The sequence below is a fragment of the Tauraco erythrolophus genome, chromosome 24, assembly GCF_009769465.1.
Source record: "Tauraco erythrolophus isolate bTauEry1 chromosome 24, bTauEry1.pri, whole genome shotgun sequence".
Taxonomy (NCBI): domain Eukaryota; kingdom Metazoa; phylum Chordata; class Aves; order Musophagiformes; family Musophagidae; genus Tauraco; species Tauraco erythrolophus.
The window spans coordinates 692,535-707,543 of NC_141488.1; the positions used below are offsets into that span (position 1 = coordinate 692,535).

General features: G+C 47.9%; 1 long non-coding RNA gene across 3 annotated transcripts; it reads right to left on the reverse strand.

The window, feature by feature from the left end:
* Positions 1 to 6,068: 6,068 nt before the first annotated feature.
* LOC147527064 (uncharacterized) lies at positions 6,069 to 14,580 on the reverse strand. Of its 3 annotated transcripts, none has more exons than XR_015222842.1 (4): positions 14,382 to 14,580; positions 11,764 to 12,280; positions 11,091 to 11,194; positions 6,069 to 6,638 (listed from the first exon to the last, which is right to left on the reverse strand). It is a non-coding gene; the product is annotated as an uncharacterized LOC147527064 (long non-coding RNA). The 3 variants fall into 3 exon arrangements; XR_015222841.1 differs by lacking the exon at positions 14,382 to 14,580 and having other exon boundaries at positions 11,764 to 11,965; positions 12,049 to 13,347; XR_015222840.1 differs by lacking the exon at positions 14,382 to 14,580 and having other exon boundaries at positions 11,764 to 13,347.
* Between the last annotated feature and the right edge of the window lie 429 nt (positions 14,581 to 15,009).

The following is a 15,009-nucleotide window of genomic DNA, read 5'->3' on the forward strand; positions in this document are numbered from 1 at the left end:
CAGAGCCCGGTGCCATGTGATGTCTGACCTCAGGGCATCCCAGCCGAGCCCGCCGCTGGAAGGTCTCCACAGCGGAGGCTGTCACTCTCCTCCCATCACACCCCCACATGCACCAGAGCTGAGATTTCCCATATCCTTGTTGGAACCACCAGGTTCCACTCTGCAGACCCAGCCACCAGCTGGGACACAGCTCATGGGGACAGTTCTCTGCAGAGAGCTGTGAGCCCCACATCGCTATCCTGGCAAAAGACAGACTCCTGCTTAAAGCAGAAAGCCACCCCGGAGCCCTCTGAACAGAGCAATGGCCAAGGGCAAGCAACAAGATGCACCTGGCACAGCACCAGCAGCGGTGACAGGAACACCTGAGCTGCCCAAGAAGGTCACAGCAAAGGTCTCCTTTGCCTGCGAGTGCCCAGTAGTTGCTCCCCAAGGCACACTGCAGCTACAGGACAGGGAATGATTTCTTCCTGTTTTATCTGCAGCTGATTCTGCTGATTCTTGCTTTCCGTATCAATTCCCAGCCCTTTCCTCTAGCTGGCCAACTGTCATCTCGAGTGGCACGTGGCTGCATGGGAAAGGCTTCCTCAGCCTTTCTGGGCAACTCAGGTACCCCTTTCGCCATGGTCCCAATTTGCTCCCACCGCAGACACTGCTCAGGCAGCGCCTTCCTGCTGTCATTTAGCAACATCCACCACCCGAATCTTCCTGTGAGCTCCTCAGAAGACTTCTGAGGGTCTCTGTAAACACTAGAAACAGGCAGGTATGCCTGTAAAAAGGTGGTTCTAGCAGGAACTTCCTGGGCAATAGTGTTTTGTAATCATTTCAGAAGTGACTCTTCAGAAGGCCACATCCCAGACCAAGAGCAGTGCAAAATCTCCCTATGAAGGGACCATCCTTTACTCTCACTCAGCACATTTGCATTTGTCCTATTCCTGTAGACCTCAAAATTATTGAATTCCTCCTCTCTGATATGCAGTCGCCTCTGTGTCACTCTCCCCAGGCTGCTACACCACAGCATTTTATCAGGATATGTCAAGACTATACAGAAAATATTTTAAAAGAATCCCACGCATCAGGAACTTGCCCCATAACTCACTTCTGTTCTGATTTCACTTCACCCCAAACCACCCAGTCAGAGCCAACAGAAGAGACAAAATGTGAACATGAACAGTGCCCATATTTTATTTTACAACTTCCCTGTACAATAAAAAATAAATGAAAAAATGATACTAAAAAGCAAAAATTCAGGCCGTTGTGCCTGCAATGAACACCGACTGGCTGGTGCTGCCCACAGCAAGTGGCACAGTCCAGCCACCTGCAAGCAGGCTGTGGTCTGTCTCACCACAGGTCTTTATTTACTGTGTAACTTCAGAAATGAGCAACTGAGAGCAGAAAGCTGCAGTCAGTTGATCTTTGTTGTGCTGAAGACCATAACCTTCCCGCAGAGGAGCAGGTGGGCGCGACTGCCACAGGCTGGGAGGACCCAGGGGCTCTCACAGGAAGCATCACATATCCTGATGGCCATGGAGAGCTTGGAAGGCTGGCTGTGTCTTGTCCCATCTCCAGGGCTGCAACCAGACAGGTCTCGCACTTTTGCCAGGACACAGCCTCTGGCCAGCGGTGCTAGTGCAAGGGCAATATTGGGTCACCTTTTGCAGGGTCCTCACACCAGCCACCATCCATGGCAGCAGGATGCCCAGCCCTGCAGGCAGCAGCATTGTTTCTGTACGCATCTCCTACGGAGTTTCCAAAGTCATTCCCCTCCCTAGGAGCAACCACTGAAGATTTTTAATGAGCCAAGATGGGTGGATTTCTGTAGCCCCACTGTCTTAGGTGAATGATGTTTGTCACAGTTGGGCAACATCTACAAAATGTACTGGCTGCAACAGTCCTGAACCATTTTTACAGGGATAACAAGCATGAGACAAAGGCTGTGAGTTCAACCTGATTTATTCATCCCCTCCCCACAGAAGCATTTGGTGCCCTGGGGAAGCTGCTGCCGGCTGAGCCATGCCCGAGCCAGTCCCCGAGGAATGGCACCACCAGGACACATGGCCATTTCACATAAACCTCCCAAAGCAGGAGAGTGGCTTCTTCCAAGCCTGTAACCGAAAAGCCGAGGAGAGCAGAGGGGATGAGCTCCTCTGCCCCAGAGAGCCGGGAGAGCAGCAGAGTCCCTTGCTCCTACGCTGGGGAGATGCTGAAGCCACACGTCAGTAAAACGGCATCTCCAAAGGGATGCACAAATCCAGGATTAACCTATTCAGAGATTTCTGAATGTGCCAGGACAATCAGATCTCATTTGAAAAATCTCCCCAACTGGTGGTCTTCAGCAGCTCTCAGCCCTGCTGGGGACACGCAGTCGTGTCCTGCCACCAGCCATGCAGTGGAGTTATCTGTGGACAGGTCACAGCGTCTTCACTGCATGTATCTTCTTGGAAACAGCATCTTCACTGCACACGTTATCCTGCAGACAACTCTCTCCTGCAAGGAGCCCGCAGCTCAGGAGGCACCAGCTGCCCGAGGGCAATTTCTGCAGCCCAGTCCCAGCCCCAAGCCCTCCTGGAGCCGTATTTGTGTGACTGGATGCACATCCACAAGAAAAAGCAGAGAAGAGCACTCCAAAAGCCTGCAGCTGGACACAGCTGGCCCCTGCCTCACCTTTGAGGAAGGCTGGTCCTTGGGAGAGAGGTCTGGCAGTGTCTTCACAAGCTGCACTTGGATCAGCATCCTTAGGGAGACCACCCAGTCTTAGGCCAGGGCAGGCGGGTCTTGTATTCACCCTGAGAGAACACAGCACAGCCAGTGCTTCGACAAACACAAGGACATCCAGCCCGTCCATCCAGCCCACCAAGAAAAACTACACCCTGGTTCGAAGGGGAGCATATTGGGAGAGGGGTCCTTGCCTGCAGAGCCTGGCTCGGGCAGTTCTCCAGGCACAGCCACCAGGCTGGGCTTTGCCTGGAACCTTCTGGATTTAGCACGTGCGTATCATACCTAAATACGGATACAACGTACGTCTATAGGCAGATCACAGAGCAGCCATGGGGTGACTTTGAGACGACTCTGCCTGCTGTGACCTGGGTCCAACCTCCCACCTCCAGGAAAACACTTTTTTTTGCTAATAAGCAATAAAGAAAGAGGAAAACCAGAGCGCTGCCCCAGTGCGGGTTTACTGCTGGGCCAGCGTGGATCTCTCCAGCGCTGCTCTCCCGGGAGCTGTGAGCCCCGCACGAGGGAGCGCCCCGTCACATCACGGGACGGGTGAAAATCATTCCCCAGTGGCATGAGGAAGATGAGGGCAATTGCATATTTAAACCATGAACCCCCGAGTATTTTGATGCACTCGAGGTGCTTCAGGATTTCTAACCAGATTTGAGACACTTTCTGCCCCGCAGGAGGCAGCTCCTATTTGCACGGGGGTGCACGGAGCCAGGGAAGCCCCGGCCTGGGGTGGGGAAGCAAAGGGCAGGCAGAGGCACAGGGTCCCAGCCGAGGCAGCCGGGGCACAGGACTTACAGGTTTTCACGGCATTTCAGTGTGAAGACCTTCTCCCTTGAAGACGGTGCAGGTTTTGGCATCGGAGGGAGCCGGGTGGCAGAGCTCAGACGTGGGAGGCAATGAAGAGCCGTGCCAGACCCAGCATGCGACAGATCCTGGCAGCAGACAACACTCAGGTGGAGGAGCCGTCACGCAGACGCGGGTGGTTTCACCAAGGGATAACGGGAGCTCGCCGCAGTTGCAGACCAGGAGGTTGGCTTCAGTTCCAGCCAGGACTGGCAGACCACGGCGTGCACACACGCACGGGCACACGCACACGTGCACACCTCAAGCTATTTAGAATTACAGAAGGATGACACAGGACTGGACCCAAGCAGGTCCACAGAGGGAAAGGTACTTCGTACTGCGATGGAGCTACGCGCACCTCCATGACGCTATGGGCTACTCAACTCGCTGGCAGCGCGGCACTGCTCATCTGCCACCCGGGCAACCAGACTGCAGCAGTGCCCGGCTGGCACGCTGCTCCCGTGGGAGCCCTCCTAAATTATTAGATCCCCAGTCTAATTAACACACCTAACAAAACTTTTTCCATCTCTCTTCCATAGTTTGAAGCTGCCTCCCCACAACCCTTCCTCACTTCCACACTTCTCCCTGATTTAGCTACATCCAACATTTTCTTACCCACAGTTGTGCTACCCAGATAGGAAAACAACAAAAACCAGAAATCATCTGAGAGAGAAAAAGCAAAAACGTATGTGAAAAACATAATTTACTGTCTTGCTATGTTTTCCACGTACAAGCCGACTGCTAAGCTTGAAAATGAGGGAGAATCACCAACTGTGACAGCAACTCACAGCAGCACATTGTCCCCACGTGGAAAGAGCAAGAGAGGACGGCATTTCTTACGGACTGAAACACGAACGATCCCCCTTTCTCTCCCTCAGCACACTGCTGGCCCCACCGCCCTTCCCCAGACACAGATGTTGGTGGAGAGGAGAAAAGAAAGTGTTTTGTGTTACATCTTCAAAATGCTAAAGAGGAGCATTCCACCAGGAACTAGTGATGGGCAGAGGCAGCACCGTGCCGGGTGGTGGTCAGTCCCATAATGCTGCGTTTGAGCTCCCTGTTCCTTTACAGCAGTTCGTAACACCCAACTTGTCCTTTGGCCATTCCCAAGCATGGAGCTGCTGGCTGCACTACATCCTCTCTCCCAGCTCTGGGGTCTCACCGCTGATCACCACCAACACCAGGGCCTGTACACCAGGAGCGCGCTGCATTTCCCACGTCTGACACATCTTCATCCCTGGTCTTGTTGCCCAGACCCCCAAGCCCTTCAACCTGGTTCTCATCCTCACAAAACAGTATACTCAGAAAACTTGGTCACATATCAGTCATCCTTCTGCCGAGACTATTTTCATCCGCAGTCCTGACCTTTAAAGTGGATACAGAATGTCCCTCATGTTTTTTCTCCATTCTCAATTTAAAAATCTCACTAATGACCTTAAGTGCAAGCAGAACTCCATCTCTCCTGCACAGGCTGCCTTTGTTACCAAAGTACTGCCGCTTCTTGTGGTCCAGCTCTCCTTTCATATCCCTCTCCCCTCCAACAGGCACTGGATGCACTTGAGGAAGCTGCAGGACAGGTCTCCTGTTGCCTTTAACCATGTTTTTTTAACCTTACAAAAGCATTATCACTTTGTCTCCCCACCTGCAAAACCCCGAGCAGGACTTTGTGCACCACCAGGGTAGGACAGAACCTTCTGCTCTCAAATTTCCATTTTCTGTCATTTGAGGTTAAAGAATCAGCTTCAAATTTACATGTGGACTCCAATTCAGAAGCTTTGAAACTTCCTACAAGGGCATTCCAAGAGGTTGTTTGTCCAGTTTCTCCTTTCCTGTCCATCTATGGAGCTCCTGTCCTCCTTGTACCAGGACAAGCCGAAAAGATGGGCCCTCCACTCCACTGCTGCTGGAGCACCACGCCCAGCACATCCGTGGGTATCCCTGCGTTTAGTGGGGAGCACTGGACACCATCAGCCAGCAGCTCATGTTCACAGCCTCCTCCATCCATCGTACATGTTAATATTCCTCAGATACCAGAAGCATCAGCTCTCCGAGACGTGACACTGGGCACGGCAGGCTCCACAGGCTGTTCCACTGCATGATTTGCATTTTAAGGAACAGCTTCAAAGTAGTTCAGTGATGGAACTCCCCCGGGACCTTCCCAGCAGAGACAGAGGGAACTGTGTTACCAGTGCTGACCACAGGACCACATCGGTCCCAGTGCCCTGGGCAGGAGGGGCTGCAGGGGCCAAGGGAAGGGCAGAGGGCTGTTACTTGTCTTTCCCCCAGCAGAAGGATGGCTCATGCTGCAGGGGGGGGACACTGCCCAGCCAGGGCTAGTCGGTATTTCACAATCTTCTCCCCCCACCCACCCCCGCATTGGTGCAGACAAAACCAAACCACTGTGGACACAGACATTCAGCATTGTTTATTTATAACCCAGGAGGTTACGATTTGGATTTCAGGGTTGGGAGGTGTTTCGTTTGAGGTTTTTTTGGGTTTGTTTTAATTGTTTTTTTTAAAGCCCTTCCCTATTCCATTTGCTGCCTATTTGCCACTTCGGGAAAGAGGTATCACACCTGCATCACTTCTCGCGTTTACTTTCCCATGACCTACAAGACCACAAGTGGCAGGCAGAGGATGGATGGCTGAAAACCATCACTCATGTAGCCCTAAATAAAGCTTGCTACTAAAGAAAAAAAGTATTTTTCTTCAGAGGGCAGCAGGTTTTCATTCCACTCTGCAGCAGAGCCCTTTCCTGGTGGTTGGAAAGTACCTCTGCAGATCTCTCACCCCCACGTGGCCATCCCCCACGTAAGCTCAGGGCTGCAGGGATGGCAATCTCCCTGGCTGTCCCACTGTGCCACCACTCTCCTCACAAAGATGTGGCTTATGCACAATGCGAAACTCCCAAGACACTATTTGCAGGCGTTGAACCTCATGACGTCCCCTGCTCAGCACCATCATCACGGTAAGTGCTCTCCAAGGAGCTGCGTGGTTGCCACGGGATCACACCTAAGCCCCTTCAGCCAGGCTCTGATGTTTCAGGTTAACAGCTGTCTCCAACTTCTGTCCTGGTAGAAGACCATGAGATCAAGAAGATTGAAGAGATTTAGAGGTGCTGTGTGCTTGACTATTCATAGTGTATTTTTCTACAGGTCAGCTGGCAATTAGAGATCACCACGGTTTTGCAAAGGGCTTACAGCTCCTCGCTTACGCCAGGCCAGGGCCCTGCCTCTTTGCTGCACTATTAAAGCTGCTGGCGATGCTGCAGGTCAGGAGACAGGAGAGGCTGAGGCTGGTACCAGCTCTGAAACACCAGCTCAGGTGCCTCAAAAGCAACATGGCTTGGAAAAGACAGCCAAGCTCTGCTACCTCCAGCATAGAAAGCAATTTCTGTTCTTTATTTTGTCTTTCTTTCGATTGACCGCCCCAGATGCAAAAATTGAAAGGCTTCATTTGAGCACAGCATTGCCCAAATGTGACCACGGCAGCCCCAGCAACGCCTCTGCCTTACTAACGCAGAGCCTTACTGGGCACAGAAGGAAATACAGCCCTGAGCACGTGCCCAGAGACACGGCACTCTTCACGGGTTCTGCCAACGAGGACAGCAGTGCAGCACCACCCAAAAAATTCTCCAAGACCTCTGTTTCACATCAGGGACACCCTGCAGCAGGTGGTACAGGCTTCACGCAAGAGCAGCTCAGGTCAAAACCTGGAAAGCAAAGCCCCCATTTCCACCCGCACCAAGCAGCCCTGGGGCTGCCGTCAGCCTGACTTTGCCCTTTCAATTAAAACACGCCACATTCGCTCCAGAACGCCGAAAGCCTTCCTCATCCAGGAAAGGCAGCCCTGGACTCCTGGGCAGCAGCCACCCTCCCCCCACCGGGTCCTGGGGCCAAATTCTGCCCGTCTCTGGGCATCCACCCGTTCTCTCACAGCTGTAATTCAGCATCTTCAGACACACACAGACCTGCAGGGACAGGCAGAGGGGATTGTGGCAGCTGCAGCTACAATCTGAAGAGTTTTGTAGCTCTGGGGAGGTCAGAGAGATTTTATTACTGCTTTTTTTTTTTTTTTGCAAGATTCTGTTGGAAGTCCATTTATTTGGCTCAGGAAAGGATTTTGTGGCAAGGCAAAAAGCAAGCTGCATAGGGAGAAAGTACAGGAAAAAGCACCAGAAATCAAGAAGTGGAACCAGCGAAGTTCAAAGCAGAAACCAAGCATGAATTTTTGAAGCACTGGGAGTGATCACTGCACACATATTTAAATGAGATCATCAGTTAGTTAATTAGGCTATCAACAGGAAAACAACCATTATCACCTACTTTCCTTTAGCTTAACCTTTTTGCATCAGTTCCAGCTGGTTCAGGTTCTCCCAAGCCATCCACTGCGTTTAACTTTTCCTTAGCTCCCCTGTAATGCCATGAGGCCACAGTGGTCCAGCAAGAAGCTCTTTTTTAAGTGATCCTGGTAAGAGTCTCCAAGCCCAACTCTCACAGCCATCTAAAACTCACCAGCAGCGACATTAATCCCTGGCGAGCCAGGCTGCTGGCAGTGCTGCTTCATCCAGAGTCTGAGCAGCGGAGTTAAAAAGCAGCACGGACCAGAAGGCATCAGTAACAGATTTATCCTGAAGAACTGTCCAACTCCATTGCAAAGCCCCTCCTAGACAAAGGGCTGGAACACAAAATCTCAGAAACCACCAAGGCTGCTGCTAGTCTGAGTGGCAACAGTCCTTTCTGGAGCCACACTGGTGCCAGAGGCAGGTCAGAGCCCCACCAGCTGCCCCGTCTCTCGGAGCAGCGCCCAGTACAAACCCTGGCAGAACAGGCATCTTACAGGAGGGATTTCCATGGTATTTTTCAGTTTAGTGGATTGTCAAAGTTTTCAGCTTTCCTTCTGAAGAGGAAATTCAAATATTGGCCTTTGTGTTATTTTCTCAGTTAAAATTCATAAAGGGAACAATTCAACCTTTGCGACGTCAGTGAGTGTTTCTGGAAAGAGATCAATTAGATCATGTTTCTTTAAGCACATCTCTAGTGCTTCTGCCCTCCTCTATGTGCATTTCAGGTAGGCAAATGCGTAAGTCAAAATACGAAAAAAAAAAAAAATCCCAATAAATTTTAGTTCGAAAGCAGCAGGTGGAAAGAAAAGGTCCTATAAAGAGTCTCCTAAAAACAGGAGACCTTAATGTGTCAATTTTTAAAACGTGAGAGCTGCACAGCATGAAGAATTTTGCCTACAACCAATAAAGCTGAATTATTTCGGAGGGGGAATAAAATACTGAGACCACACACCTTAAAGCCTACCCAGTACCAAGTAAAGGGTTGGGGAGTTTGCACCATGTGTACCTTCCCTATATGAAGTCTAACCAATTCTATACAACTGGTCATTATCACTGTCAAAGCAATCGGCACACTGGGAGCAAGTGTCCAAAAAAGATTAATTCCTACCTGAAAGCCCTTTAAATACACTATGTTGTTTTCCTGACAAAAAGTACTTTCAGTGTACGATTACGGCACTTCAGAGGGACACAGGTGAAACCAGAGCGTCCCAGAGCGCGCAGGGAGGATGGCGACCCGGACGCGCTGACGCGGGCTGAGCCACGTTCACCCAGCGACACGCACGCTGGCTGAAGGAGAGCGAGGACAACTGCCCGACACCATAAATATGCCTGTTCCGTTTTCGTGGTGCAGTGTCCACTGGTAAATCCCACGTGTACAGAGAGAGGAACAGCTCTGAAGAGCGTGACGTTCTCCTTGCAGTAGCTCAGCAATCCTTATTCTTACCATGTAGCATCTCGTTTGACGACTCACTTTACCACTTCATTCCTCAAAATGTAGCAGAAATGGAAGTAATGCCATCAGCCCAAGGTCTGCTGGCTGTTCCCAGCTACAGTTTAGCATTTACTGCATCAGAACAACATCACTGTTGTTCTTCAACCAACAGAACAAGCAGAGGATTTGCACATTGAACATATCCTCTCAGCCCTCTCTTGCCCAGAATACAACCTGAACACAAGGTTTATTTCCAATTCACAGGTCACTTTACCAAAAGCAGGAATTCACACAAACACACAAAAACGCAAAACATGTTTATTCATGTGCTGGTGGATTCAAAGGGCAGTGACGTCTCCTCGTCCACAAGCAGCTAATGATTCCTCTGGGCCAGTCCTGGTTGAAAAACGTCTCCCCTCTCGCTCCGTGAAAGCAATATGCTTGGTTATTCACAGGATGGTAAACCTACAAGATTTAACCTAAGTTTTTTTGTCACAGGAGACATTCACTGAATTTTGACTGAATGCAACACCACACCATCCTCTTCCCAGACAGCAAGCCAGTTACGAACGCAGAGCTGCGTTCAGAGTTCTGCACACACAGCACTAACACCACGATGTGCCGGATCGAGGTATTCGAGCTTCTGTTTATCTGAAGAGGGTTAGAGTTGCGTCAAATTTCTAAACTTCAGGATTATTTTTTTTTAATTTTCCAGACGTGTTTGTTATAGGATTAACTCTAATCCTGCTTTCTTGGCCAAGTCTCCAAAATAATCTCACATCAGCTCCTGAACTTATACTTCTGCTGTAGCTGTTTTTAGGAACCGTTCATTCCTGTTGCTCAGCAGGACCAGTACAACACTGCATGTAAAAAGGATTAAGCTTAAAAAAAAAAAGTGTCTTTCTGAGTGATTCTGGTAATGTCTGCACAGCTGAAATGAAAAAGCCAAGCTGAACTACATGACAAGCCAGAACACTTCTACAGCAGATAGGGATTTTTAATAAATACACACATGCACACACACACAAATTCCCACCTCTTGAAAAAACACGTCTATGCAGGCACACAGGCCACCTTCCTGCTATTCCCTGGAAACAATCAAAGGGAGCAAAACTGCAAACACAGTGAGGTACTGCACAATAAAGACCACTGGGTGCATTCTGCTCTCTTCTCAGTCCTCTTTGAAACAAAAAACAACAAGCCAGGATGAAGCCAAACCCTTAGTACTCATGTAAGTGCGAGGTAACTCTCTTAACTTAAATGGCTGAAGTTTCCTACAGGACTTGGCACTTCACAGGAATAAAATCACAAGATCACAATTTCCAATTTGTTTTATCATTGTTTTCCAAACAAACATTCAGAGTTACTTTTGCTTCAGAAGAAGTTTCTTCAAGTTTGCTTAAAATGGTTTTCTGTCTGATCTGAAGCATCAGGACACTCCAAGAAAATACTCAAAACAGAGAAACTATTAGAAAAGGTCTTGCATTTTGACCTGGCACCTTAAAATAAAGTTCCCATCCAAAGGAAGCAATTATGGGTTTTTCTTCTCCTCGAGGACAACCAACACATGAGAACACTCAGACCCTTGGAAAACAGCCACAAAGCAATGACTTCAAAAGATGTTTATTAGAAAAACTGGACATTACAAGAGGAGCGGGTAGGAAACAAGTTATACAAGGCACGTGCAGTTTCTAGTACACTGCACAGAACAAGAAAGACGACTGCAAATATACGTAACACACCCACCTGAAACTGCCAACGCAGGGAAATCACTGCTTGGACCACTTGCCCCAACAGGCAGATGCTGTGTTCATCGAGGAGACAGCTATCCATGGTATGTTTTACATTTACTGCAAAAGTACAGATTTAGTTTTAATGACAGTTAAAACAAGACTCATATTCAAAAATTTCTACATCATTCTTCCAAGCTGTGGCATCAATATACTGTGTCTTCTAAAATTTCGTTTGTTTATTTACTTTAATTCAAGGTAAGCTAGATCTTATACTACATTTTTCCCCAGGAATAATAAAACCTTTTTTCTACACTTGGTTCTACCTCGTAAAGCATATCTGAGACTATTTGCTTGGTTACCTAAGGAAGAAATCCAGAGACTTAATTCCCTGTCAAAACAAGATTCACAGGTAAGTCCTTCACAACCCAAATCAGAGAATTGATACATGTATTAGTTAATGCTTTCATTAGGCTTCAGAACAAATGCAACCTGAACTTGGCTGAAAACAGGAATTCTTGTGTTTAAAGCACAGCTAATCACAACCAGCAGTCCCCCATCACGGAGCAGAGAGCAATACTCAGCTGAACTCACAGCAGAGAAATAAATTGAGCACGAGCAACTCAACAGTTTCTAGCAACAAGCACTACACAGACATTCTCCATCAGGAAAATGAACAGAAAAAATACCTCAGTGAACAGACTGGTGACTTTGCATCTGGGACTACAGCCCAAAGGACAAAAAAAATACTTCAGGAAGAGTTAAAAATCTAATTCTCAGACTGTTCCCTTTTACTCCCCAATGCTAAAAACATGCCCTGTTTCTTGACATTTTTCTAAGGCTCCAGCAGCCGTCTGATCAATCCAACACGTGTCCGTAAAACTTTAAGGACTGTATCAGAAAAAAACAGAACAGATTAACTACTGAGGGCTTGGTCATCAACCCACTCCCCCCCCTACCCCCCAACAACTTACCTTCCCTGTTGCAGCACAGCTCTTGCATATGCTACAAATAAAGACAAACGTTCCTGTCAACACTGAAAGTAATAAATTGAGAACAGAGAAAACCATGGACGAGGGTCACACGGCACCGAAGGCTGCCCCAGATACGCCAGGTACCACTGGCACTCAGTAAGAGCACCTGCCATCAGAGTTCACACTGCAAGTCTGTGCTTTAGCGCCCATCACAGTGTCTATCCTTCATTACCTAAAAACAGACCAGAGCAGAAATAATTACATTTCAAACAGGAGAAAGTTGCTATAACAGAGCACAGGTCCTCTAACCCTATGCCAAGGAGAAGAGGAAACTGGCATTTAGCAGATACAGAAGCAGCAAATGATATCTGTATTACAAATAACGTGAATAAAATGACCTCACAATCTCAGGAAAGGCTCTGCTGCCCTCTTCGTTAACGTGATGAAGAATTTAATTGCGATTGCTAGTTAGTAATATTAATATGTGAATAGCTAATCGACTGTCACATACACACACGGTTTAAAAGAAAACTCAATTAGACCAAGCAGGTGTTACAATATCCTCCTGCCTCTCTGGGAGCATAAACCCAAAGGTAAGTGAAATGAAGCAAGTCCCTTGTTTTACATCCCTCAAATACTCTGAATTACTGAGGTATACGTGGAAAGATCCTCACCAGTTTTTCTAAAGAAGCTGTAACTCTTTGCATCTGTACCACTGTCTATAAACTAAAACTTAGGACTTCATCTGGACACAAGAAGGCAGGTGATGGCTACTTGAGCTACTGTTTCAGTTCACTGAAAGAAATGTGACATACTGCCAAAGTTGATTTAAGCTGTTTTTATACTTTGAACACGTTTGTCTGAGGCTTGGTCCGGGCTAAGTAATAAATAGGCATGCTCCTTGACTTCAGCAGTAAGGCTTTCTTTTTAACTCTGCTTCTCCTACCGTATGTTGGAAGCTTCTTTTAAGCATGCAGAATTAAAAGAAATCCCAACTAGTCTGGAACAGGTAATTATTTTTCTGAACTGCCCATTAAGGAGAGAGAAACCGTTCAGTCAAAGATGGACCAACCCAAATATCCTGCAGGCAACATAAAAATGCAACAGTCATTTCATCAGTGCCTACACAGACATTTCATAAAGTTCTGCAGCATTTATTAATCATTTCTACGACAAATCTACTAGAACGGGCAAGGATCTAAAATCCTAAATGAGTCTGATGAACTCAGATGGACGACGACCAACCAGGCTGCAAGATTTCTTGTTGCCTACAAGTCGAAATGGTGACACCTGTCAAGGTCTCACCAATAACCTGCTATCACAGCACACAGTGTGTTACCACGCTCTCCTGAGAGCATCTTCTAAGCCTAATGGCCAAAAGCAGGAATACAAAATGACCATTAATTTTGGAAAAAACTATGAGTTTTAAGATTCAAGAGCCACCTGACAGCTGTGATGACCACAACATGCTATTTCTCTAAAAAAAGGAAAATAAATCAAAGAAATCTTCATTTCTTGAACCCTAAAGAAAGAGATGTACATCAAGCCAGACTGACGATCCAGGACAGGCCAGAGACCAGAGATCAAGGGATCTAGAAGAAAAACACTTGCCTCGAAAGGATCTGACCAACAAATTAACTGTTCCAAGAAATAACAACTGTTGATGGGTTTCTGCCATCAGCGTGTAGGTATAAAGCTCTAAAGCTCACTCAAATCAAGCTGAACTCTGGACCTAACTAAACTCTTGGGTCACAATGAATGTATTTTGCATCAAAAAGCAGATTATCCTACTGGGACTCAGACAGAGCAAAACTCCAGAGCCGATAAAGGCCTGATTTCATCCTTTCTGCTACCTCTTGCACTCTTCAAGAAGACGGAAATCTTCCAAGCTGGCATTCAGCAACGCCAGGATAACAGCACTGCAGAGGTGGGAAGACCCCAACAGAACGGGAAGGTATTTAGAGTCAACAAAGCAGCATCACCTCAAACGTTACGTACTGCTGCCACAGCTCAGGCATTAACCAAGGCTTAAGTGACTGCCACTATCCGTGGGCAAAAACCCACCAAGGGGAACGAGAGGACTGAAAAGATTTTACTCATTGTAAACCTAAGATGGGTAGGGTCCTGAAAGACCAAGTTCTGAGAAGGGAGCATGAAAAGGGTCCTAGCCGAGAGGAGCCAAGAGGAAAAACACACACAAAAAGAGGAAGCACAGAGAGACAAGCGCAGACCTCTGTGGCAAAACATACCGAGAGTTGAAAAGCTGCAAGCAAAGCTACACTTTTTGTTTGTTTGGGTTTGGGCTTTGGCAAGATCAGGAACTTCTCCCTCACCAGGCTCGAGAGAAACTGGAAAGGACACGCGTGTACATTGGTGAGCAAAGCAGAAGCTGCAGGCAGAGGTCAGGCCACCGCAGGTCCGGGCTTCTGCAATCAAGCACAAGATGAATATGACCATGCTGCTTTCAAAGTCACATCCGCTCTGCAAACAGCTTAGGCACGTTTGTGAATGTCCTGATATAATACTGCTCTGTCAGACCCAAAACATGATCACCCAGCAGAGCCAGCTTAGCTCAGGAGGACATCACCAGCTCCGTGCAGCCCCCTCAGGGGTACCTGCCCCAGCTCCCCACGACATCCACAGCAACAGCTTTATAGGAATTCCATCTTCTCATAAACTTCTAGGGATCCCAAATACTAGTTTTGGTGGCGGTTGTTGTTCTGAAGAACATGCTAATAACTACCACCTGTAATACTGGCAAAACATCAGAAGAAAAAACAAGCTAGAAAAGCAAAAAACTTTTAACATTGCAAGGGGCGCAAAGGCAGCAAAGGAAAGTTGCACCAGTGTCTCACCAGTCTTCAGCCCCCAAAGGTCTGCCCTCCTCTATCCAGAAGATGCAGTGCTGCGCAGTTCTTCATGAGATGATCAACGAACAGAATTCCAGAACTGTTCGTTTCA